Here is a 27,320-nt window from a genome sequence, read left to right on the forward strand (position 1 = left end):
CATCTCATTCTTGACATCTTGGAGATCTTTCTAGAGGTCAGCAATTTTGAGATCCTTGAGCAAGGCGACCTGTTGGAGTTCAGCAATCTTTTTGTCCTGCTCTTCGACGTGCCCAACATAGTCCTCAATCTCGGCAAATTTCTGCAAAAAGGATAGAGAATAGTTCAAGACAGGGTGATCTTTAAGTAAGCTGGATACCTAAGCAGGGATAGTGATCCTTACCTCATTGAAGTACTCAAGGAATTGGTGGCGGATCAAGGGCAGGCCTTCCAGATCCTCAGCTTCGGAGGTTTTTCTTTTCTTGCCTCCTCTTCCTTTTGAGGGTGCCTTGGAGATTGAAACGGATGGGCTAGCAGGAAGCTTTTTCTTGGTGAATCGCACATTATCCAGATCGGTCACACTGAACTTGGAAGCAGATTTGGAAGCTTTTCCAGCACCTGTACAATCAAAGCAAGATAAGTATCCTTGTCCTATTTCTATTTAACTATTTATTTAAATTTTTAAACAGGATACTTACTTGACATGGTAACTGAGCCTGAGGATACCTCTTGTGAATCCTGGGTGACTGTCTTGAACGATCTTGTTTCAGGTCCGAGTCTTCTGAAAGCAGCGAGTCTTTCCTCAGTAACAAGAGATGCTATGAGATGTGAGACAGTAACAGCTGCACAACAAAAAAGCAAAAGGGTGTCAGTGATCCTTATACAAGTAGAAGACTGTCTGGTGATCCTTCTCAGGATCCTCTATCCTACCATGGGTGGCCCATTTTCTTGGTAGATCTTTTCCATTGGGGATGGAATCTCTTTTGACGAAGAAGAAACGCCGTTTCCAGTTGGTGTCGTTCTTAGTGGCTTTAAAAATTGGGTGTTCTTCATCGGGCTTACGTTTGAACAAGTATCGGTGGGATCCAAAGGTAGTAAGATCATACATCTCGGCCAACTCAGACATTCCTAAGTTAATCCCCTCCTGCTCAATGATCCTCTCAAGGGTATACAAAACCCTCCGGATCATTGGCATAGTTTGGATATAAGAAATGCCAGTAAGAGAAAAGAAAGATTGGGTAAAGGCTGGAAAAGGATAGGTATAGCCTATGGTAAACGGAGTAACAGGAAAGGCAACCCATGTTTCAGAAACGTGATCACTCAAAGCAGTAGGATCAAAGGATTTAAATACGGTGTTCGCTGGGAAGCAATAGCGGATCCTATCGATCTGTGGATCAGTGAAACAACAGCGTTCTTTTGCGGAATCTTTGATGATTCCTTGACTTTTCAGTGGGCTGTTTTCTGGTGATCCTCAGCGGGAGAGTTCCGGAGCATCATTTTGTACGAAGTGATGGTAAAAAAAATAAAACAGAGTAAGAGAAGGAAGAAGATGAAGAGAGAATACATGTTTGATCTTCGGATGAGATTATAAAGGGAGTTTGTCACACCCCCAAAATCCCACACGCGGAGTACCACCGCTTGGAGGCGTGACGTGACCAGGATCAAGCCATCAATCATATCAAACATAGCATTTAATAATATAAGTAGATAATGTAGTGTTCAAAACCAAACTTTGTTTAAGTAGCGGAAGCATGTAAATAAAAGCCCAAAACATAAGTTTTAATGTATGAAATGTCATAAGTGTTTAATAAGCGTTCATGATCCATTGCCCACAACGACCCGCTCCTCCTTGTGCAAGCTCCAATAGTACCTAAGGTCCTGCAAGGCATGCAGCAGAGAGTCAACAACTAGTTGAGCGAGTTCACAGAAAGTAAGTTCAGTAATAGTAGTTGTATGAGTCGTATTATGTTCGTTCATTGTTCATGTATAGTATTGGTTTCCATCGCAGCCCTCCAGGCATGTATGCGAAGATTAAGGAAAGTTCTCAAGTATTCTAGACTATGTATATTTGTATCGCTGGCCACCCTGGCATGTGTGCGAAGTTTAGTATGTATAGTTCGCAGCCTCCCTAAGGCATGTGTGCGAAGATCAGTCATAATATCGCAGCCAACCCTTGGCGTGTGTGCGAAGATCAGTTCAAGTAGGTATACTAGTCTAGCCGTATCTTATCATTTACCATCCTCGCCCTGAGGACCATATCATTAGGTTCCATTAACTATGTACGCACGAAATAATCATCCAATCCCATTCCCACCCTGGGAACCCCATGCCTTGGCTGTGTGAACTCACCTTGGGTTGCTCGGCAGATACACAAAGAGGTTTCTTGAACTGAAGTGGTCAACCACGTCCTAACAGGGTTACCATACAAGTCAGGTTTTGACTTAAATAATACACGTTTGTTTCATACAAGTTAACACGTTACTAACACGTATGGATCATGGCAAACCACGTAGCAATCATAACATAACATTCTCAACTTGTGCGTGTCGGATGGTTGGGCCATTGAGCTTGTGCGAGCCCAACCATCTTGTGCGATCTAAATGTCTAAGCCCAAACTATACCCGGCCCAATATATAAGAAGTCCAACATAAAGGTCTCGGCCCATGCAAGAGCCTTGTGCGATCCGAATTGGATTGTGCGATTGAAGGTTGGGCTGCCCGGCCCAGATTAGACAACACAAGTCTTGTGCGATCCAGGCAGACTTGTGCTGTCGGTTTGGGTTGTGCGATCGAGCTAGTCCAGCCCAACATATCATCCGGCACAACAGTTAAACGAAACATATGACTTGTGCGATCCGTCAGCCTTGTGCGACTGAGAACCCCTTGTGCGGTCAAATCATCTTGTGCGACCGGATGACTTGTGTGATCCGGAGTCTTGTGTGAATGGCCTCATGTGCGATCAAGAGGCCTTGTGCGGCTGTTTAAACATTCCGGATTTCTTGCCAATTCGGTTACAATCATTTAACAAGTTTCCTTATTCACACTTATCAATTAACAAGTTTCCAACTAATCATACAACACATAATAGATCAAACAGTGAAATCAAACATCTAATCCATATGAACCCTAGTCAATTCATGAACAAAAATCTTAACAATTCATATGAACATGTATCATATCAACATACAATCCTGATCATCTAGCTACACTATAGCAAACAAAATCACATCACAGCCGACATGCATTCGGTTTAAATCATCATCATCATCATCATACAATTATCAACCTATTCATATGAACATTAAATCAATCATACACATGTGGCCGATTAACAAGAACACTATTAACTAGCATCATAAGCAACCATGTTAACAAGACTCCTCGGTTATCAAGCAAGATCGCTAATATCATCAACATACAATCAATAACATTAATCACTAACCGGATTGAGAGGAGAAAGGGAAATCGGCCAAGTCAAGAGCTTCGAGAGGGATGGTTGCCGTCGAGTTCTAGAGAGAAGGAAGAGAAGCTAGGGTTTTGTGTGTGTAAGGTAAATTGTAACAAATGAAATCACAAGCCCCATAGGTGGGTGTTTACACGGTTGGAAGGAGTGGGCCGAGCCCAAGCATAGTGAGCCGAAACCCTCAATGGGCCGTCCTAAAGTCCGAATACAAGTGATACGGCCCAAAGGGCTTGTGCGATCGAGTAGGTAGTGTTGTGCGGTTCGGGTTTCATTCAAACATGTATAACACACATTCACATATTTCATTAATCATAAGTTCACAAAATCACATATCATTCACATACGTTACACAAAGTAGGTTCGAAACACGAGTTGTCACATTATCCCCAACTAAAAAGAAATTTCGTCCCGAAATTTGGTATGCACTCACTGAGGAAGCTAGGTAAGTTATATTGTTCACTGATTTTCCTGGGGTGTCACATCCTCCCCCCGTTGATCTGGAATTTCGTCCCGAAATTCCGCAGTAGTAGCTTCAGCCTCAGTAGTGGTTGCATTGGTTCCGAATAACTGGGGGTACTTTTCTGTCATCTGATCTTCACGTTCCCAGGTGTACTCTGGACCACGTTGGGAGTTCCAACGAACTCGAACAAGAGGGATTCTCTTGTGTTTGAGGACCTTCACATCCCGGTCCGTGATTTCTACAGGCTCCTCGACGAACTGAAACCGCTCGTCGATAGTGAGTTCCTTAAAAGGAATGATGAGGGTTTCATCTGATAGGCACTTCTTTAGGTTCGACACATGGAAAACATTATGAGCTGCCCCGAGTTCAGCTGGTAGGTTCAATCTGTAGGCTACTGGGCCTATTCTTTCTATAATCTCGAACGGTCCGACATACCGCGGATTGAGTTTGCCCCGTTTGCCAAAACGTACCACACCCTTCCAGGGTGAGACTTTAAGTAAAACCCGGTCCCCGACCTGAAATTCCAATGGTTTCCTACGCTTATTCGCGTATGCTTTCTGACGGTCGCGTGCTGCCGCCATGCGTTGTCGTATCTGTGCGATCTTTTCTGTGGCGTCCACTACAATCTCTGGACCCGTAATCTGACTATCCCCCACCTCCGCCCAACAGAGAGGTGACCGGCATTTACGTCCGTACAATGCCTCGAATGGAGCGGCTTGTATGCTGGTGTGATAACTGTTATTGTACGAGAACTCCACTAAAGGGAGGTGCTTTTCCCAGCCGTTGCCGAAGTCTATAACGCATGCCCGAAGCATGTCTTCGAGAGTTTGGATTGTTCGTTCAGACTGCCCATCCGTCTGAGGATGATATGCTGTGCTCATGTCTAATCGTGAGCCGAAAGATTTGTGCATCGCTTGCCATAGTTCTGACGTGAATCGTGCATCCCGATCCGAAATGATGGAGGTGGGCACCCCGTGCCTCGAAACAACTTCTTTAAGGTAAATGTCTGCGAGAGTGGAGAACTTATCCGTTTCCTTTATAGCTAGGAAGTGTGCAGACTTGGTGAGTCGATCCACGATCACCCATATGGTATCATTCCCACGCTGGGATCTAGGTAGGCCTGTAACGAAATCCATGGAAATTTTGTCCCATTTCCATTGCGGTATCGTGGGTTGCTGAAGTAGACCCGCTGGTTTCTGGTATTCGACCTTGACTCTCGCACAGGTCAAGCACTTGCTGACATAGGTAGCGATGTGAGCTTTCATACTAGGCCACCAATAAGTAGTCCTGATGTCGTGGTACATTTTATCCGACCCTGGATGTACCGAGTAGCGGGACTTGTGAGCTTCATCCATTACCAGCTCGCGTAGACCGCCATAAAGTGGGACCCAAATACGCCCCGTTACATAGTAGGCGTCGTCTTCCTTTTGTTCCATTCGTTGCCTTGAGCCGCGTAAAGCTTCAGCTTTGACGTTTTCTGGTTTCAATGCTTCTGCCTGAGCATCTCGTATCTGTGTAGGAAGGCTAGACTGAATCGTAAGTTGTAGCGCTCGCACGCGTTTAGGTAGAGTGTCTTTCCGACTGAGAGCGTCAGCCACAACATTGGCCTTGCCTGGATGGTACTTGATGGCGCATTCGTAATCGTTAAGTAGTTCAACCCATCTTCGTTGACGCATGTTCAAATCCTTTTGCTTAAGAATATGCTCGAGACTCCTGTGATCGGTGTAAATCGTGCACCTGGTACCGTACAGGTAGTGTCGCCATATCTTAAGCGCGAAAACAACAGCTCCCAGCTCTAAATCGTGCGTCGTGTAGTTCCGTTCGTGAATCTTAAGTTGGCGCGAGGCGTAAGCAATGACCTTGTCGCGCTGCATTAACACACATCCAAGACCCTGGATGGATGCATCACAGTAGACCACAAAGTCGTCCGTGCCCTCTGGCAATGAGAGGATAGGTGCACTGCAAAGTCTATCCTTTAAGTGCTGAAAAGCAGTTTCTTGTGTGTTGCCCCAACGGTAGGTGACACCCTTCTGTGACAGTAGTGTAAGCGGCTGAGCAATCTTCGAGAAATCCTTGATAAACCGTCTGTAGTACCCCGCCAAACCCAAAAAAATTGGCGTATTTCCGTTGGTGTACGTGGTGCAGGCCAGTTTCTGATCGAGTCTACCTTGGATGGATCAACATGGATCCCATCCTTGTTCACTACGTGGCCTAAGAAGTGGACTTCACGAAGCCAGAAGTCGCATTTCGAAAATTTAGCGTACAGCTGTTCCTTCCGAAGGAGTTCCAAAATAAGGCGTAGATGCTGCTCGTGTTCCTCCTGACTCTTGGAGTAGATCAGGATGTCGTCGATGAAGACAATGACGAACTTGTCAAGATAGGGTTAGCACACCCTGTTCATAAGGTCCATAAATATGGCAGGTGCGTTCGTTAACCCGAACGGCATGACAAGAAACTCGTAGTGACCGTAACGAGTTCTGAATGCGGTTTTGGAGACGTCCTCCTCTCGGACTCTCAGCTGATGGTAACTAGACCTCAAGTCTATCTTGGAGTAATAACACGACCCTTGCAACTGGTCGAATAAGTCGTCTATGCGTGGTAGAGGATAACGGTTCTTCACCGTTACCTTGTTCAGTTCCCGGTAGTCGATGCACATCCTGAAAGTGCCATCCTTCTTTTTCACGAAAAGTACTGGAGCTCCCCAAGGCGAAGAGCTTGGACGAATGAAGCCCTTTTCCAAGAGCTCTTGTAGTTGCTTTGACAATTCTTCCAATTCTGATGGAGCTAGACGATATGGTGCGCGAGCTATGGGTGCTGCTCCTGGAGCGAGCTCGATTTGAAATTCGACCTGACGGTGAGGCGGTAATCCAGGTAAATCTTCAGGAAACACCTGAGGGTAGTCGCGAACAATTGGAATATCCTCCAATTTCTTTTCCTTTGCTGATGCGTCTGTAACGAGTGCCAAGATTGCGGTGTGACCCTTCCGCAAACACTTCTGAGCCTTCAAGAAAGAGATGATGCCGACCACTGCACCACTCTTGTCACCTTGAACTTCGAGAGGTTCTTGACCAGAACGTGGGATACGAATAATCTTCTCACTGCATAAGATCTCTGCCTGATGTTGGGACAACCAATCCATCCTAATAACGATATCAAAACTTCCCAAGACTATGGGAATAAGGTCGATCGAGAATGTTTGACCGGCTAAGACGATACTACAACCCCTGACTATTTGTGTGGCTTCTAAACTCTTACCATTAGCTAGTTCTACGACGTGTTTGGTGGTTAGGGGTGTTGATGCACGTTTTAACAATTTACTAGCTTTCACAGAAATATAACTTGTATCCGCACCCGAATCAAATAAAACAGTAACATAAATATCGTCGAGGAGAAACTTACCCATGACCACATTGGGATCGTTCATTGCATCTCCCCGTCCTAGCACGAAAGCTCGACCCCTTGCCTCGTTGCCATTGTTGTTGTTGTTTCCACCGTTGTTGTGCCCGTTGCCCTGGTTATTGTTGTTGTTGCGGTTCTGATTCTGGTTCAACTGAGGACAATCGCGTTTGTAATGACCTTCTGCCCCACACTGGAAACATCCCCGGTTTCCACGCTATGGTTGCTGCTGATGTGGGTTTTGAGGAACCGGTGGCGGAAGTTGCTGATTCTGGTTCGCAGGTCGTGAGCTCCTGCAATCTTTGGCTTCGTGCCCTAGCTTGAGACATCTCTGACAACGTTCTTTACGACACCTTCCACTGTGGTGCCTGTTACACTTGTTACATAGTGGGTGAACTCCCCGGTATCCACCCTGCCCCTGACTGCCAGATGATTGCTGATTCGGACTCTGGTAGTCATTAGTCTTGCGCTGCTGTGCTTGAGACTGAACGGAAACTAATCCCCTGCTGGAATCCCCATCCCATTTCCGTTTGTTGTCGTTGGGTGTAGCAGAAATAGCAGCTGGAGTAGTAGTTGCACTGACGCGTTTGGGCAGCTTGTTCTGTTCTACTGCCTGATCTGTGAGTCGATGAGCAAGACGCTGGATGTCTTGGATGTTGTCGAGGTTTGCCGATGTAACATGGCTCTGGATCTCTGGCGCAAGTCCCTTGAGATACAACTCAATGCGCTTCACTGGAGGGTCCACCATAGTTGGACACAGAATGGCCAGTTCGTTTGATCGTTTCGTATAGGCTTCAATCTCTGACCCCGTCATTTTCAAGTGATAAAGCTCGTTCTCCAACTTGTGGATGTCATCACGCATGCAGTATTCCCTCTTAATGAGTTCCTTGAAGTCGTTCCAGGGTGTGGCGTTAGCAGCTGCCAACCCTAAAATCTGAACTTGGGCGTTCCACCAAGTTAGTGCTATTCCTTCTAGCGTGCCAGTGGCGTATTTCACCCTGCGAGCCTCAGGGCATTCACACATCTCGAACACAGACTCGAGCTTTTCAAACCAGTGGAGGAGTCCAACTGCCCCCTCTGTGCCGCTGAAAGTACTTGGACGACAGTCCATGAAGTTCTTGAAAGTGCAGACAGGTTGCTGCGCGTGCTAACCTATTGTGTACGAATAGGGCAAAATTTAAATACAAGGGCTAGTTTAGGAGTGTAGGATCTAAAGATCCTAGTGTGAGTTATGACTACAGGATATACTACCTGCTTGAGCAGCTGCAAGTGCCGCAGCAACTTGAGCTTGAACGAGAGCCTCTAGCTGGGCTTGAGTCATGTTAATTCGTCCAGACATGATCTTCATTATAAAAGTAGCGTAAGTGAGAATGGTTCGCGAGTAGGGCGATGACAGAAAAGCGTAAGCACGTAGGTATTCTCATGTAATAGTATCATGTGTATCTAAACGTAATGCGAGCAAAGTTCTATATAGTTCTAGCATGCAGGTAATAAACATAAACCTTATTACCTAGGATGTCGAGTCTTGCACGTGGAGCGAAGCGCCGTTGTGGATCGTTGAGAGCACTGTTCTGGTTATAGTCTGGTTTTAATAAAAACGTTTTCCCCATATTAAAACCAAGTTCTCTATAACCAATGGCTCTGATACCAATCTGTCACACCCCCAAAATCCCACTCGCGGAGTACCACCGCTTGGAGGCGTGACGTGACCAGGATCAAGCCATCAATCATATCAAACATAGCATTTAATAATATAAGTAGATAATGTAGTGTTCAAAACCAAACTTTGTTTAAGTAGCAGAAGCATGTAAATAAAAGCCCAAAACATAAGTTTTAATGTATGAAATGTCATAAGTGTTTAATAAGCGTTCATGATCCATTGCCCACAACGACCCGCTCCTCCTTGTGCAAGCTCCAATAGTACCTAAGGTCCTGCAAGGCATGCAGCAGAGAGTCAACAACTAGTTGAGCGAGTTCACAGAAAGTAAGTTCAGTAATAGTAGTTGTATGAGTCGTATTATGTTCGTTCATTGTTCATGTATAGTATTGGTTTCCATCGCAGCCCTCCAGGCATGTATGCGAAGATTAAGGAAAGTTCTCAAGTATTCTAGACTATGTATATTTGTATCGCTGGCCACCCTGGCATGTGTGCGAAGTTTAGTATGTATAGTTCGCAGCCTCCCTAAGGCATGTGTGCGAAGATCAGTCATAATATCGCAGCCAACCCTTGGCGTGTGTGCGAAGATCAGTTCAAGTAGGTATACTAGTCTAGCCGTATCTTATCATTTACCATCCTCGCCCTGAGGACCATATCATTAGGTTCCATTAACTATGTACGCACGAAATAATCATCCAATCCCATTCCCACCCTGGGAACCCCATGCCTTGGCTGTGTGAACTCACCTTGGGTTGCTCGGCAGATACACAAAGAGGTTTCTTGAACTGAAGTGGTCAACCACGTCCTAACAGGGTTACCATACAAGTCAGGTTTTGACTTAAATAATACACGTTTGTTTCATACAAGTTAACACGTTACTAACACGTATGGATCATGGCAAACCACGTAGCAATCATAACATAACATTCTCAACTTGTGCGTGTCGGATGGTTGGGCCATTGAGCTTGTGCGAGCCCAACCATCTTGTGCGATCTAAATGTCTAAGCCCAAACTATACCCGGCCCAATATATAAGAAGTCCAACATAAAGGTCTCGGCCCATGCAAGAGCCTTGTGCGATCCGAATTGGATTGTGCGATTGAAGGTTGGGTTGCCCGGCCCAGATTAGACAACACAAGTCTTGTGCGATCCAGGCAGACTTGTGCGGTCGGTTTGGGTTGTGCGATCGAGCTAGTCCAGCCCAACATATCATCCGGCCCAACAGTTAAACGAAACATATGACTTGTGCGATCCGTCAGCCTTGTGCGACTGAGAACCCCTTGTGCGGTCAAGTCATCTTGTGCGACCGGATGACTTGTGTGATCCGGAGTCTTGTGCGAATGGCCTCATGTGCGATCAAGAGGCCTTGTGCGGCTGTTTAAACATTCCGGATTTCTTGCCAATTCGGTTACAATCATTTAACAAGTTTCCTTATTCACATTTATCAATTAACAAGTTTCCAACTAATCATACAACACATAATAGATCAAACAGTGAAATCAAACATCTAATCCATATGAACCCTAGTCAATTCATGAACAACAATCTTAACAATTCATATGAACATGTATCATATCAACATACAATCCTGATCATCTAGCTACACTATAGCAAACAAAATCACATCACAGCCGACATGCATTCGGTTTAAATCATCATCATCATCATACAATTATCAACCTATTCATATAAACATTAAATCAATCATACACATGTGGCCGATTAACAAGAACACTATTAACTAGCATCATAAGCAACCATGTTAACAAGACTCCTCGGTTATCAAGCAAGATCGCTAATATCATCAACATACAATCAATAACATTAATCACTAACCGGATTGAGAGGAGAAAGGGAAATCGGCCAAGTCAAGAGCTTCGAGAGGGATGGTTGCCGTCGAGTTCTAGAGAGAAGGAAGAGAAGCTAGGGTTTTGTGTGTGTAAGGTAAATTGTAACAAATGAAATCACAAGCCCCATAGGTGGGTGTTTACACGTTTGGAAGGAGTGGGCCGAGCCCAAGCATAGTGAGCCGAAACCCTCAATGGGCCGTCCTAAAGTCCGAATACAAGTGATACGGCCCAAAGGGCTTGTGCGATCGAGTAGGTAGTGTTGTGCGGTTCGGGTTTCATTCAAACATGTATAACACACATTCACATATTTCATTAATCATAAGTTCACAAAATCACATATCATTCACATACGTTACACAAAGTAGGTTCGAAACACGAGTTGTCACAGAGTTTCTCTAAGATTTAAATGCAGATTGATCCTATCTCTATCTCTTATTTATAATCATGATCTTGTAGGGTAGTCACTTCTGTGACGTCAGGATTGCAACGGATAGTTCGATTTAAACGGCTATATATCCGATAGTTAGTTGCGAATAAGATCAACAAAATATAACTCATTTATTTTACATAATTACTCCTTATATTTTGGGGGCAATTGTTAGGGGAGGATTTTCTAGTAGTCTGTGATCCTCATGTGTTATCCTTTTAGTGATCCTTACTTCTGTGACAGATAGTGGTCCTCAGAAGTGCTTCAGGATCAGGATCATGGATCACCCTAAGGATCCTTATACTAACGATTGTTCACTTTGAATTTCGTATTGTTTTGCAGGAGTAACAAGTTAGACTTGGTCTTGGCAACGTTACTAAGGAATATTCCACGGTTATTTCGCACGTGTTTGACTGAAAATGGACGTTGTGGAGAACGTGGGAGCAAGGCACGAATTGCGGACAGTTAGTTAGGCTAGTTAACTTCTATTTTTAAAAGGGGTAGCGAGCTAGTTTTAGAAACACTTGGCTAATTTTGGCTACAAACACTCGTACAACAGCACTCTTGAGCATACAGCAAAACACTTAGCAATTTCTACACATTTCTGCACGATACACCATAGTGATCCTTGTACCTAGCTCGCTATTATCTGAAGTTGTAAAGAATTATTGTTCAATTTGAAGTTGGTGATCGGTAGTTTCCATCACCCGAGGTTTTTTATGCGGGAGATCATTCATTGATCAAGGGCTTTTTCCTCGTATAAATCTTTGTGTCACTTGTGAAATTCATATCTAAGTGATCCTTATTGTTGTTTACCAATTCAAGCATCATACCCCGTAACAAAGAGTTTGGTTGCATTATCCTCGTCTGATTTTTGACCAAAACAATCATCCAAGACTAAATACACTTATCCTACATTTATTATGATCTTTTAACATATTCAAAACTTAATCCTTGTTCAATCATTCATCAATCATTGAAATCATCAAATGCATGTAACTTCTTTAATATTTATGAACATGCAAACAAACCTACATTTTTCATATACATATATATACATATTCGGCCATATATACACACACACACACACACATATATATATATATATATAACTTCCAAAATTTCACTTTTTATTGTATTTAAACGGGGGGAATCGTAATTTTTAACAGGAGGCATATTCGTAATTCTAAAGTAGGGGTAAAATCGTATTTTATTCGGGCCAATAGAGGAATGTCATGTAGCAGCCTGACACTATTCCCCCTCATTTGAATTGTAGTGTAGATAAATATAAATAAAATATATATAGTAAATGTTATAAAAAAAAGTTTCACATATTTTTAGGGTGAAATTTTATTAACATAATATTAATTCAAAACATTCAATAATCATATGCAAAGTATAATATTATATATTCACTAAATTAATATTAATATTGGACGAATAAACTGGTATCATGCAATAATCATATATAGAAATAATATTATATTTATTCACTATATATGTGTAATATGTTAGTAACCTGGTGAAAAAACTTGAAATCTGAAACTAAAAACTGGAAGCAGAATAGAAACAGTAACAATAACAGTGAACCGGGCTTGTGTTTGACACAATTCCCTTAAACAGATTCGCGGTCTGTTCCCAGGGTACGCCGATTCGAAGCAGTCATAGCGCACTGCCGGACTTGAACACTTGCCTGAAAAGAAGAAGAACGATGTTGCAGAGATTGAGAGAGAAGAAGATGTGTTGGTGTGTCTAAACTGTTTAGTTTGATCTGGTTTTATAGTCATAGAACCATAACCGATTCTCTGGTCATTATTACAGCGAATTAATTCAGTTTTTAAAGCTCATTAAAAAGAATAACAATTATGATCTCGAGTGCAAAAATTGCCTCACGCGGGCCCGGGTTTTCGGAGCTGCATTCGTGTCCGTAGGACGTGCGGGCACGCACGAGTTCAACCAAATTCCAGTTCCGAAACTCAATTTTTTTTGCACCCACCCTGCGCACGAGCGGGTAGGACTTGTGGTAAAACATGTCATAAGACTACAATTGCTTGGTCAAGCTTTTGCCTTATAAATAGCCTTTTGTTTTGCTCCCACACGAATGTGGGACAAAGTGGTTTTACCACTTGAGAATTCATTCACACCAATACTTCCAACATAATATTGGACTAAATAATTTAGCATTGGGGTAAAGATTCAGTTTAGAAAATTTGTGTCTGATATCATACTATATACATGTAATGCACTAATGTTCAGGTTGGGTTAATTCACATATTTTTAAAATTTAATTTATAATGATAATGATTTTTTTAAACTAAACCTTATCAAAGAATTATTTGAAATTATTTATTAGAATTAAGATAAGGATTAATGATATATACTAAAATATAATTGAAAATTTTAAGATTCAAGGAGAAAATGACATGTGGCATTAGTAGAAGTCTTTTATTAGAATTTAGATTAGATGAAGATGAAGATGCTATTTTAATTTTTAAGGAAAAAATATGATATACAAAATACATAAAATAACAAATAACAGGGTCCGAACCGGTATCCATAATTAAAAGAATCTAACATAAGTAGGAAAAATCAGATTTCATTAAGACCGATGATAAATACAGTTCTCTTAAAACAGTATTTACATCTCTACGTGCATATCTCCTAGGTTAAAACAACCAACACAATAGTTGTCTTTTCTCTTGATGAACTCACTAGTCCGATATAGCATCAGTATTTTGTGTGTTTAATCGTTTGCGATAAAACTGAATTAGGTTGGTATTTTTCCAGTCATATTTTTATGTAACTAAAATGACTAAACAAGTAGGGCTGTAAACGAACCGAACGTTCAGTGAACAGTTCGTGAACCATTCGGTGGGAAGTTCGTTTATGTTCGTTCGTTTAGTTAATGAACGGACATGAACAAGAAAATTTTGTTCGATTAGCTAAATGAACGAACACGAACAGATGTTTCATTCGTTCAATTGTGTTCGTAAACGTTCGGTAATGTTAAGATTCATTTTCATTTTGAATCTTTGGCTTCGCGAATTTTGGGATTTTAAATCTCAAAACTCTTTGGTTGAAGTCTAGTGTTTTCTAAGAAAACACCTAGTTCACTAGCAACCATTGGCTCTGATACCAACTTCTGTCACACCCCAAAAACATCGCTGCGGAAATACAAATGTGGCGGTGACGGAGGTTGGTACCCATAAAAGTATTAGTGGTTGATGCAATAATTATGTTGGACATTTGGTTTATTTTAAAACATAGTTTTTAAAGTTATCACATTCATCACAACCAAGTCATAGTTGTTTGACCCTTAGGGGTCTTATTACACACGGTCTAAAAAGTAGTTAAAAGTGTCCAAACATTATTTAATTACATTAGCATCACATAACCACATGACAACATAAGCCAAAATTCCCGAAGCCGAACTCATGTACCTGAAGAACACGTAAAAATCAAGTGTCAACACAAAGGAGGGTGAGTTCACATATCAAATTCGTAACAATTTGTTTAAGGAAAAACTTTCTTACAATAAATTTTTAATGGGAACAAGCATCCATATAAAATTAAGAAAGTAAGTTTTGTATTTCCTTTTTAAAAATCCGAAGGTAAATCATCGTGAGTTGTTTATTTGAAAAGCCTCCGATGAGATTTTCTGCCCACGGTTTCAATATTAAATTCAGTCATACTTTCGGTTTCGTAATTTTGCAAGGCTTTACTAGCTATAAATAATACTAGACTATTAAAGAATATCAATTCGCCGCTATGTGGACCGGGGCTACCGGTCACGACGGGATAGTCAACCCGATAGATCTAACAACAATTCCACGCGTGCTTTACTTATACGATTAAACATTGTGGCAGGGATATTTCCTCCGTGCCTCCCCTATTCATTAACATATATAACCTACTAAATAACAATTTAATATCATATGTTGTACAAATTTCCGCTGTCCCCCACGCAGTGTAAGCCTCACTGCCGCTTACACTCTTGAGACCCGATAAATTTTTTCCAACCAAAATTCAATTTATTCCATGATCGTTTTATCCAAAACACCGTAATATTTTCCCGTTTCTTCCCGAAACATATTTATATCAATCAAACCCTGTTTTTCCTCGAAAACAGTTTAAGTCATACACCTTTCCAAATCCATGTTTAAAATAAAACACATGATAATATTCCAAAAATCATTCTTTCCATGAAAATATATTTTTATATAATTCAAAAGCATATTTTATACAAAAACGTATACTTATCATTCATAACGACGTGTTCTTTCCCCAAAACAATGTATAAAACAGTAAAAGGAGAGGCTTAGTGATACTCATTAAAACACATTTATTCAAAAGCACGTTTCACACTAAACATTTAATTACCCTTTTTAAAGGCGTGTTTTTCCCCCAAAACAATATATAAAGCAGTAAAAAGAGGGGTTTTGTGACGCTCACCTTTGGGTGCGTTTTTATTATCGCAATCCCTTAGATTGAATCTACATATCCTAATTTAAATAGGAATGGTTTAATAACTAATTGTTCTACAAACAATTAAGTTTCTCCAATACATAGAATTTTCACATATCTTTGAGGTTTTTACAAAAAGTCTTTGTTTTGATTATGTTTGCATTTATATATTCATATATATATATATATATATATATATATATATATATATAGATTGAGGTTCCTGTAAAAAAGACCAAAAGTGTGAGAAGGGTAAGAAAGAATCTCAGCCATTAGATCTTTTTATCTAATGGTTGAGATCAATAGGGACCAAATTGTAAAATATTTTTATTAGTTTGGACTGATTTGAAAATTCTATGGGCAATTCTGTCTTTTATAACCACTTGATTTTAGGAAACTGTAAATCAGTTCCCTAAAATTATGATTTCTCTTTCTTGTTCCAGAATTTGAATCCTCCTCCTCCAATTCGAATCATCTTCATCAACAACCATCGCACCACCGTCGCGCCACCTTGCCACCACCGCATTGTCGCACTTCCTTTCCATCGCCGCACCATCTTGCCACCATCGCAACGTCAATTGTGGACTTTCGAAAATTAACTGAATGGTTTCTGGTGGCACCATAATGGTATGTTTCATTCAATCAGATCATTTTCCTCATATAGAGGCGGCGCCGGCCACCTCCCAACGACGGCGGACGACAGTGGTGGTGCCGGTAGTGGAGAAGAAGATGATAGGGAGATGTAATGATTATCGAATGGTGTTATATATGTGCTGAATGGTGTTATATACTTTATTGTATGGTATTATATACTTTATTGAATGGTGTTATATATGTGCTAAATGTGCTGAATGGTGTTATATACTTTATTGTATGGTGTTATATACTTTATTGAATGGTGTTATATATGTACTGAATGGTGTTATATACTTACTGAATGGTGTTATATACTTACTGTATGGTGTTATATACTTGCTGAATGGTGTTATATACTTTATTGAATGGTGTTATATACTTACTGTATGGTGTTATATACTTACTGAATGGTGTTATATACTTACTGGATGGTGTTATATACTTTATTGTATGGTGTTATATATGTGCTGAATGGTGTTTATAGAGATCTTTTAAAAAACATCCAGTTCCTATAATTAAGGTGGCAGTTATGGGAAGTTTTTAATTAATTGAATTAATGATAAAATTACTTGTTTACCCTTTTGAATTAATTTAGATTTAGGACACATATCATCTCCACAATATTTCTCACCTTTCTCACACTTTTAACCTTTTTCACAATAATCTTACCCTATGTATATATATATATGTATATATATATATATAGACATATTAAGATTTTTGCAATTTGAATGATTTTATTGGTGACTTATTTGTTATTATGTCTACTTATTTACAATATATCTACGATTTGCGCTTCGTAGTATCTATACATAAGTATGGACATATTCGACATGTATCGTAATTCACATATTATGTCATTTCACACATATATTATTCTTAAACACTTAAATTACAAATAGCTCATCAAGTTAAGTTAAGCATTATTTTTCATGTTCATCACAATTTACACACATAACGTGATTTTTGATCTAGTTCATCGTTTTTATCGCACAAACGCCTAAACATAGCATCAATTCATATCATCATGTAATCACTTAACAAAGCACGTTACACATACTCATATTCACATATCATTTTATAACACATAAAGTTCACCCTTGAACATCCCGGTTTCGTGTACGTTGAAATATGCGTATTTTACCGTTTCGGTAGCGTTTTCGGGCATCGGATGTCACATATGACTAACCAAACACCAAAGATACGTAATATAAGTTAAAATACTTATATTTATTATAAATATATCAGTTTATAATCTGATTTAAAAGAATTTTGCAAAAATCATTTTAAAAGCCGATTTTTGCTGTTTTTTAACGCATAGTATTGTACTGAACTTTACCGTAACCATCCCAAATTCTCACATCTTGATATTTTAAAAAAACACATGTTATATACTGATTAAAATAGTAATTATACCCATGATAGTGCAGGTCTCATGTATGCCACATAAATCATGCAATTTCACCCATTTTACTACTTTTTAAGCTACATGTACAACATGCAAAGCTATCAAGTTTATGACATAATTTTTATAACATCAAAACACATCATATAACATCATTTTATAAGTTTATATTCTGATTTGTATGCATCTTTATCATACCATGACATTTTCATTCTCTTATGATCATTAAATCATCATGCAAGCTTATGTACAATCATCTAATGCACATTTACCTCATCACCATCATCATCATCATCATCCAAGACTAAATACACTTATCCTACATTTATTATGATCTTTTAACATATTCAAAACTTAATCCTTGTTCAATCATTCATCAATCATTGAAATCATCAAATGCATGTAACATCTTTAATATTTATGAACATGCAAACAAACCTACATTTTTCATATACATATACATACATATTCGGCCATATATACACACACACATATATATATATATATATAACTTCCAAAATTTCACTTTTTCTTGTATTTATTCCAAATCATAAGACTTTTATTATGACACCTTTATGACAACCCTTTTGATTTGAACATGCATACTTTCCAAGATCAAAATCAAATAATCAATCAAAACACAAACTTTAACATACGTGCACATATAAATCGACCATATATACATACATACTTTTAATGTTATTCAAATAAAATCCAAGACACCATCATCACTTCAATCATGCATACTTTAATACATATCATTTTGATAATTCAAACAATCACCTTTCAAGAATCTTTTTAATCAAAACTCAAAACACAAACTCTAATCCAAACACGCATATACCTACGGCTCATATACATATACACACATATATTCTCATTTTTATTTTTATAAAAATCATTTGTTGTTTTGTTTCCAAGAGTTGTGAGAATCCAAGTATTTGAGAATCATGCTAATCATCATCATCTTCATCAAGAAATAAGTTTAAAAGATATAAAAGTTTTATACCTTTCAAGAACAAAAGTGGATTTTATGATGAGATTTTTTATGAAAACAAGCTTGTTCTTCTTTGAAACCACCATGGAATCACTTTTAAATCTTCAAACCGACTTGAAACTAACTTGAAATGGCCATGATTTTCAAAGAAATGAGTTTGAAGTTTTTGAGTGTGTGTGTATATGTGTGTTCGGCCATGAGGTTCAAAGGAAGAAGAAGAAAATGAATGGATTTTAATCTTGTAAATTGTTATAAGTTAAGTGTTTAAGAAAAGTTGAAACGATTAGTTTTTCTAACATTCCAACACATGACACAACATAGATGTGGCGGGCACCTTGTGTGCCGCCACCTTGCCCCACGCTCTCTCTTTCTCTCTCTTGAAATATATATACATACACTTATATATGCAAGAAACAAGCATTTAACTGACTACCAGGTATTTTATTTCGCATTGTATCTGCGTTTTAGGGCGTTTAAAATTATATTTATCATTCTATAAAAATTAACTCACAATAATATTGCTAAACAATATTTCGTTCACCTAGACTGGTTGCGTTGTCTACATTTTGCAGTATACGCGCGGTATTGCGCAGTACGCGCTTAAATTCGCAAAATAAGAATTTTAAGCGTTTTAATTAATTTTTCTTCACGAACATGATTAAAAATAGGATTTTAATCATAACAGAAAATTTTTAAGATTTTAACATTATCCGAACAGTCACCGGCGTTCGTTTCGCATTTCGTTTGTTACGCGATAAGCGTTTATCTTATTGTTGCCAACGTAATTTTTAACAAAGTTTGGGTTTATCAATACTTCAAATACCTCATATTAACATTATATTTAATAATTTAGTGCCTTCATATAATCATAACACGTGTCACACTAGTACAATACAAGCTCAGAAAAGCCGGGTGTCACAGTTTGCACCTTAATCATCTTTTTATAAAACTCAATTTTACATCAAGGCCCTTTAAGATTATACAATTATAATCCTCTTAATAATAATCTAACTAATATTAAGTCCCTCGGATTTAAACAATTATTATTTCACAAATAATAATCGACTTACTCGTGAACATATACGATTCGTGTACGAACGTGTAACTCTTCGGATCGTACTGAGTTGGTTACGTTGACTTTAATTACGGTCAGACATACATATCTCCAACAATCTCCCACTTGGACGATTTTAATTAAATGAGTTAACGTGTGCAGAGTTGGACGCCTAGCTACATCGCACTACTCCTAACACGGTATGACATTTTATAGTCGTCAACTAGTTCTTTGAGTTCAGGTAACACTTTACTTAACCAAATATTGTAGCCCTGATAATTCTATCAACAAGTCATTTCTGTATAGAACATTCGTTGATCATAAGACATGGATGATAAATATTGTTAGTCTTAATGAACAAGTTAAAGTATATAAGAAGTGCCATTATTTTTAGAAGTGTTTGTAAAAATATATACATAAGCTCATGGGAAAATGAAGGTGAATATTGTGTATAATATACATGCAAAGTTGGTGATTGAACTTGGTTTGAGTTGATGATGATTTTTGGTACTTAAACATGGTTTAAGATACGTTTTAAAAACATGGAAAACGTCATAATTCAAGGGGAAACTATAGCGAAATTTTCTAAAATCCTAATCGTGATTAAGGTGTAATTAAAAGGTGATTAACATGACTAAACGTGATTAGTGACCTCATGATTAGGTAAGTCATAATGGAAAAGTTTAAGTCCTAAACTCCTAAGTATTTTTCTTAAACACTTATACATATTTTCATAAGTTAAAATGGAAATTATATATATATATATATATGTATATATATATATATATTTAGGGGTAGGATTTAGGGAAAACGCCTAAAAGTGTGAAAACGGTGAGAACGCCCCTCATCTGTTGGATCAAAACAATCTATGGTCTAGATTGGCGCGGTGGCGTTTTCATAAATAACTTCAATTTTGTTACGTGGACGCATTTCATTAAGAGTAAAAGGGTCTTTATACTTCTCTATGCAAAACTCCAAACTCATGAGTAAAACACCATTAAATTCCCGCCTTAACCTATAAAGCCATACACATCATCTTCCATCTAACGCCATTAATATAAAACGCCAAATTTTGTGTTTAATTGATAAAGCTAAACAAACAGTAACTGAAACGAGGGAAGCTTCATTACTAGCATTTATTATAATAAATTTCCGCCAAAAATACGCGCCAAAGAACATCTTATATAAACAACGTCTCAGACCTTCCATTGAACACACCAAAAACAAACGCCATATTTTACTAAATACCATTCAATTTATAAACATCAAAATATTCAAAAACCACAGATTGCAAAACGTCGTTTCTTGGGGATTCAGTTTTGTTCTCAATCTGTTGTATATGTGTTGCATGATTTGCTGGAATCCACGTTAGACGCCATAGATCTCGAAAGTTTGGAAAGGAGGTAACTGCTAACATGAAATTTTTGGAGTTTTATTTGAAACAGATTTATAACACGATTTATGGAGGGGAAAGTGCACAATGACAATTGTACCCCTGCATATCATTTAGCGCCCCTTGCCACGTGTTCGGCCAGGATCCGTTCTCACCGTTTTCACACTTCCAATCGTTTTCTCCTGATCCCGTCTCTCTCTCTCTCTATATATATATATACATATATATACATATATATACATTTTAATGGAAATATATATATATATATATATATATATATATTTAGAAAATTCATCTTGTGTGTATATGTATAAATGTGTTATGTGTAGGTATTAGAAGTTAGGAAAATACTAACTAAATACAAATACACAACATAAAGAAAACCCCCTAAAATACTTGAAGGTATAAACCTGGATATCAATCCTTATACATATATACACTTATCCTTCAAATACTCAAATACTTGGAAGGTTAATTACACGAAAATACATACACGAACATGCTTATGTTATATCTCTAAACACGATGCGGACAACGGATATCGGACAAACCGTTACATAAATATATACATTGACAAAATAATATATATCCGAAACCGATACAATATATAATATAAGTTCGGTAATAAATTAGATACGTAGTCATCGACAACGATCGCCATATCGTCACGACAAGGGGCGTGTACATATCATCAACGACACTTGGGCATTCTCGCTACGAAAATATATATTAACGACTCCTACGACGAACTCTAAAAATAATATATTTTTAGACCTTTGATAATATATATTTCAATACTCTTAAATTCCGGAAAGTATAAAATAAATAACTACTAAGTGTAAATACATAAGTATACAAGTATACTAATATGTATAAGAATAGTACAATGATATACTTGGTGAAATTGCAAGAATACGAGAAATGTACATGTACACAAATACGTATAAATACGACATAAATACCGACAATAAAATATACAAGTAAAGTATATACATGGTACACGTATACATATAAATACCCAAGTACATAGTAATGTACATAAATACACTTGTTGAAGTGTACACATACAAAGAATATCGTACACATACATCAACATAAATACGATGTTAAAAATAAATATTTTTAACTATTATATCTAGACAAGATATGCATATATATATTTGTGAAACAAATATATACATTCGAACCGAACATACTTAGACATGTGAACGAGGTTCACTACACTTAAAATATATATTGGAGTAATATATATATATATATATACACACACACACTATATAACAATATATAACACTATACATCTATCATAGACATGCTATCAGACAAAATATATTGTTATATAGTGTTATATGGTGTTACACAGTGTTATACGGTGTTTATATTGTGTTATATCGTGTTATATATAGTGTTATAATACACTTCTCACACTTCTGGATTAATGTACAGGATCCTCTACCTATATATATATATATATATAGGGATTGGTAAAATGAGAACCATATTGAGTTGTGAGAACTGTAGGAACCAATACTAACCATTGATCAAATGTGTTTGGATAGATGAGATTAAAAGACAATGAAGTAAACTAATGATTGTGTTTTAATAAATGAGATTTTGTTTTTTAGTGACATAAGGGCAATTAGGTCTTTTACTATATCTTTTAATGATTGGTGTTATTAATATGATTTGATTAATTTAATTTTTACAATAAAATTTAATAAATCAAAAAATTAATATAATTTAATTAATTTGATTTACAGTAAAATTTTTACAATAAACTAATCAAAATTTAAGCCCCGTTTTTATGCTCCGTTTTTGCGCGCCGTTTTTTACGCCCCGTTTTTACGCCCGTTTTTTGCGCCCCGTTTTTACACCCGTTTTTTACGCCACGTATTTTACGCCCCGTTTTTTCAGTTTGATAATCAACAACACATTTGAACTCAATTTTCAAAGTATGTCCAATAAATAAATTACAATAACATTGTCAGTAAATTACCAAAAAAATAAACAAAAAAATGTAAAAGAAACTAAAATAAATAAAGTGAAGTCGTCGGTTTTCGTTTCTTGTAAATGATAGTTTGCACCTCCATCATCTGAGATCTGCACGGACACCACACAAAAGTTGTAAAAATCACAAAATTTTTACGCCCCCCGTCGCAATTTTTTCTTGCGCCCCGGTTGCAACAAAAAATTTTACGCCCCTGTTAAAAAATTTAAACCTTTTTTACACCACGGTTGAAAACTTTTTTTAAACCGCTACACGTAAAACTATCACTAAAACCTATAAAGCTTTACACTACACGTAAAACTATACACTAAAACTTTTTTACATCCATGTAAAAAAGGTTTTTTTTTTTATGTAGAGTTTTTCGGAAACCTATGACCACCCATAAAAAAACTTTTTACACCCAAGGTAAAAAATTAAAAAAAATACAAGCATTTAAACAAACCCTCCAAAAAATAAGTTTATTAAAAATTTATGCTACACGTAAAAAACTATACGTTAACACTTTTTTACATCAATGTAAACTATTTTTTTTTAACATCAATTGTTTAAAAATAAAAATAAAAACCTTTTAACCCATGCGTAAAAGCTATATTAAAAGTCTACTATAACCGTAAATATATGTATTCTCAAAGTTAGAATTAATACTTTTTACACCAAAGTGTTAGAATTAAAAAAAAGATATACAAGCCTTTAAAACAACCCCGTAAAAAAAGTATTTCACAGCTTTACGCTACATGTAAACGGTATACGCTAAATCTTTTTTACAACCATTTAAAAATGTTTTTTTTTTAAACATCAATACTTTAACCTACGCGTAAAAATATATAAAAGTATACACTAACCGTAAATACCTAATCTTGAACTTTTTTTATGGGTGGTTTAAGATTTTACGAAAAAAAAAAACTCTAAGTACAAAAATCTACATAAAAAATCAACGTAAAAAACTAATTTATGCTAAAACCGCATGCGTAAATTTCTTCAGAAACCTATAAAACAACCGTAAAAAACTTTTTACACCAAATGTTAAAATTAAAAAAAAATACAAACCTAAATGAAACCTATAAACCACCCGTAAAAAACTATGTACACCAAATGTTAAAATTAAAAAAATACAAACATTTAAACAAACCCGTAATAAAAAAAAGTTTTTTAAAGCTTTACGCTACACGTAAAACTATACCCTAAATTTTTTTTACAACGATGTGAAAAGGTTTTTTTTATGTAGAGTTTTTTGGAAACCTATGAACACCCATAAAAAACTTTTTACACCCAAGGTAAAATTTAAAAAAAAATACAAGCATTTAAACAAACCCCCTAAAAAATAAGTTCATTAAACCTTTACGCTACACGTAAAAAAACTATACGCTAACACCAAAAGAACGTTTTATGAATTTGAAAATTTGACATAAATAGCCTTCTTTCAGTCAATCTTCAAGATGTTATCCGCACATGGTATAAATGGAAGATATCTATAAAATATCAAGATACAAGTGTGGACAAAAACCTGTGCAAGGTAACCACCCAACGCCGGGCCAATGATCAGTCCTATGCCCCATGATGTACTGATCTGAAACAAATGACACACTTATATAATATAAATTTCCATGTAAGTGAACTATATTACATATGACAGTGTTGCATTCAACTTGAATTTAATGTCATTTACGAAACAAAAAAAAGAAAGAAAAGTAAAGGAGACACTGCTTACGGCTGACAGTCCTAATGCTTGATATTCGTCCCGGAAAAGTTCCAATGCATATGCCTGTTTGTCAAACGTAAAGGTTCAAATCAGATACTACGAAATCTAAACATACTACAATATGTAAAATTACGAATACCTTTATAGGTCCAAGTAACCCATTTAAAAAGCCAAGAAGAAACTTTGTAATAATAGCCATCCAATAGTTAACACTAAACAGAAAAGTGTGTTGAAAATAACCTTGAAGAAGATAAAAATTACAAACATTAGGAGGACAAAAGAGGTGAGGTGTACAGAGTGGTTTCAAATAGTTATAAGTCGCGGTAGTTACGAACACTATCGACGTGCCCAAAAGAATAACTGGTTTTCAACCATATCGATCAGCCACTACTCCCCAGAATACGGATGTCAATGCCCTTCCAATCATATATGGAGACCCTTCAAAAGATTGAGAAACATATGATATATAGTTCAAGAGAAGGTAAAATATGATCATCAACGTTAACAATTTAATATCCCTTTAATGAAATACAACAGGTAAAAAATGGTTACCGACAAAGCCTACATAGTAACTAATGTCCTCCTCTTTCTCCGCAATGTTAAAATCTCTCACCTACAACAGAAATCAAGATAAAGAATTTCAAACGTCAAAATTTGGAAAAATCGAAAACAAAGCAAAGACATAAGTGAACACACTTACCATGAAGTAGAGAAACGGGAAGAGAGATAATATAGGGAGTGCTGTGGAGGAAAAACCGAAATAGATGTTAGACATGAACATCAACTTGAGGTTTAAGTTAAGATAGAAAAATTGTATATTGAATTATAACAAAAGTTGTAACAAAGATTCTGATGTTTAGGCTAACAAGTTACAAAGTCCTAGTGATTTAGGAGTTAATTCTATTGATTGTTTTCTTCCCTAATATATTTGTTTTATAAGACGAACGAACTGCTAATATGAATTAGAGTCACTTACCGGCACACAGTGAGAGAAACTGCACCAAGAGGCCCGCGTAACGGTTCTAAACTGCAACAGAAGCTGAAACTGGCAGCATTTGATGTCACACCCCAACCGATGGCGGAAACATCGGAGTGAGACGAAGAAAGATTACTCATTACACATAACGCTATTTGTGACAGTAGAATTAAAAAAAAATTGATTTCATTCATAACAAAATGTTACAATACATGGAACTTGAAATACAATATGTTTAATACAAGAAAACAATACAACAAACAAATACGAAAGTTATACAACGTATTAAAACCTAAAACGTCTATATGTGTATCTAGGCATCATCACTACTTCAGTTTCAAGCATCGTCATCCTCAACCTGTAACATGTTTAAAAATAAAGTTCAATGCAAAAGCAAAGGTGAGTATACAGTCTTTTCATACATAGCATAAAAAAGATAAGTTTTAAACAATTCCACATGGCAAGCTATTGAAACGAGATAAACAATAAAATCGGCATGTGGTTAACTAATCAACCCAATATGAAACGCAATAAGCTCAAGATATAACCCAAAGTTTATAAGCGGTGCGTTAATACTATAGCGCTATATATGTCAAGGATAGGCTCGTACGAAGTTAATGATAAGTCTAACACAAAACGTATAACCCCAAGTTTAAAGTATCAAGTAATCAAGTATGCATGCATGTATAAGGAGTGTTTGTACATTTAAGAATAAAGTTTAAGTGTAAGTTTTCATAGATAAACATGTTACACCCCAAAAAGGTGGTAAACGAAAAAGGGGGTTCAAGTATACTCACAAAATTGCTAATTCTTCTTTGGTAATCCCGTGAAGAGTTGAAGAGTTGGAGGATGGGACACTGAGGTCACCCTATATGGGCAAACGTAGGTGTATGAGTAATCGGAATTATGACGGAGGATTGAATTGGAATTTAGAGTATATCTAGTTGATATATATGTATATATATATTATATAGTTTAAGTAATAATTCTAAATTAAGTCTCTCAAGAGTATTATAGAAGTGTCGTCAAAATAGATATCCATTTATATTTATAAACTTTATTTGAGCCCCGATACGTCTTCATTAGTGTTTCGACTATAAAGTATAAATATATTTTAACGAAAATCGGACAGAGTTTCCTCTGTTTTTGGATGTTCCTGACAAAACAAGTTGTCGACAAAATTTCCAAAACTCGACAACAATATATGTATATCTTTTTGTAAGGTTATCAAATACAAAAAAAAAAATTATGATACGATGGTTTGAGTTCAGTTTTGCGCTAAATAATGAAAATTATATACAATAATATAAACAATATTCTCGTTGTTAATAATTTTACCAAATCTCGTATTTGATCCATATTGACCAGTTAATCGGTTTGACCGTGTGTTGACCGGGTTTAACCACGTTTGACTCGAACAGAAACTGAACCGAGACACGAGTCGAGACCCGAGCCATCTACACCACCGTCGCCGCCGACGCCGGTGTCTCCGGACCTGAAACGAACCCAAACAAGAAAAATGAACCCGAACCAGGTTTGAATCACGACCGAACCAAATAACCATAACTCGTACCTGAACCGAAACAAACCGAAACTCGAACCAAACCGAGCCAAACGT

At 37.2% G+C, this 27,320-nt stretch overlaps 1 pseudogene; it reads right to left on the reverse strand.

Annotated features, from left to right (window-relative positions):
* Window positions 1–30: 30 nt before the first annotated feature.
* Window positions 31–25,702, reverse strand: LOC110943568 (annotated as a pseudogene).
* Between the last annotated feature and the right edge of the window lie 1,618 nt (window positions 25,703–27,320).

The sequence above is a fragment of the Helianthus annuus genome, chromosome 5, assembly GCF_002127325.2.
Source record: "Helianthus annuus cultivar XRQ/B chromosome 5, HanXRQr2.0-SUNRISE, whole genome shotgun sequence".
Lineage (NCBI taxonomy): Eukaryota > Viridiplantae > Streptophyta > Magnoliopsida > Asterales > Asteraceae > Helianthus > Helianthus annuus.